Below are 1,719 nucleotides of genomic sequence, written 5' to 3' on the forward strand. Positions count from 1 at the left end.
ATCCCTTTATCAGACTTCAAGCTGTATTACAAGGCTGTAGTAATGAAAACAGCATGATACTGGCACAAACATAGAGGCATAGACCTGTGAATCAGAACAGAGAACCCAGAGATGAAACCATCCTCATATTCCCACCTAATCTTTGTTAAAGCAGATGAAAACATACACAGGGGGAAAGAATTCCTATTTAATAAATGGTGCTGGGAAAACTGGATAGCCACATGTAAAAGACTGAATTGGGATGTTTAGCTGTCATGACTCACAAAAATTAATTCATGGTGGATAATGGACTTAAACTTAAGGCATGAAAATATAAGAATTGTAGAATAAGGTGGAAACACTCTTATAGATATTGGTGTCGGAAAAGAATTTGTGAAGACACCCAAAAACAATCATAGCAATGACAAAAATACACCAATGAGACCTAGTCAAATTCACAAGTTTCTGTACAATCTCTTCAAGTATTTCCCCTACACGCTCTCCAAGAATCTTTATAGTTTCATGTCTTAAATTTAAATCTCTTATCCAGTGAGGGTCAATTTTTGTTAATGGTGAAAGGTGTGGGTCTAGTTTCAGTTTTCTATAAGTTGTCAGCACCATTTGTTAAATAGGGAATCTTTCCCCCAATTTATGTTTTTGATAGGCTTATCAAAGAGCAAATGATGATAAGTAGCTGGGTTCATCTTTTGGCTCTCTATTCTGTTCCATACATTTACCTCTCTATTTTTGTGCCAGTACCATGCTGTTGTGATCACTATAGATTTACAGTAGAGCCTGAGGTCTGGTAGTGTGATTCCTCCTGATTTGTTTTTGTTTCTGAGTAATGTCTTGGCTATTCGAGGTTTTTTCTGGTTCCATATAAAATGAGGTACTATTTTTACAAATCTTTAATGGATGAAAGTGGTGCTTTATTAGAGATTGACATGAAATTTGTATATTGCTTTGAGTAATATGGACATTTTAACAAAGTTGATTCTTCCCAGCTATGAGCATGGTATGTTTTTCTATTTGTTAACATCTTCAGCCATTTCTTTTCTCAGAGTTTCTTAGTTCTCTTTATAGAGATCTTTCATGTCCTTCAGTAGGTAAACTCCCAAATATTTCATCTTCTTCGATACTACTGTAAAAGAAATAGAGTCCTTGACTGTTCTTTCAGCTTGTCTATTATTGGTATATGTATATGCTATGGATTTGTGAGTGTTGATTTTGTATCCTGAGATGCTACTGTATTCCTTGATTACTTCTAAGAGTTTTGTAGTTGAGTCCCTGGGGTTTTCCAGGTATATAATCATATCATCTATGAAGAGTGAGAGTTTGATCTCCTCTGACCCTACATGGATACACTCGATCACTTTTTCTTGCCAGTTTTGATAGCTAAGACTTCCATTATAATGTTAAAGAGCAGTGGAGTGGAGGAGTGGAGACAATAGGAAACCTTGCCTGGTTCCTGATCTGAGTGAAAATGTTTTCAATTTTACTCCATTCAATATGATATTGGCTGTGGGTTTGCTGTAGATGGCTTCTATAAGTTTAAGAAAAGTCCCTTCAATACTTATTTTATTAAGTGTTCTGATCATGAAAGGATGCTGGATATTGTCAAAAGCTTTTTCTGCATCTATTGAGAGAATCACATGGTCTTTGTTTTTTATTTCGTTTATGTCATGTATTATATTTATAGATTTATGTATATTGAACCAACCTTGAGGCTCTGGGATAAAA

At 35.1% G+C, this 1,719-nt stretch overlaps 1 protein-coding gene across 1 annotated transcript in view; it reads right to left on the reverse strand.

The window, feature by feature from the left end:
- LOC100964446 (adhesion G protein-coupled receptor E2-like) overlaps positions 1-1,719 on the reverse strand; it is a 61,451-nt gene that overhangs the window by 2,339 nt on the left and 57,393 nt on the right. The window lies entirely within an intron of this gene.

This window comes from Otolemur garnettii, unplaced genomic scaffold (assembly GCF_000181295.1).
Source record: "Otolemur garnettii isolate 467f Iridium unplaced genomic scaffold, OtoGar3 scaffold00415, whole genome shotgun sequence".
Classification (NCBI taxonomy): Eukaryota; Metazoa; Chordata; class Mammalia; order Primates; family Galagidae; genus Otolemur; species Otolemur garnettii.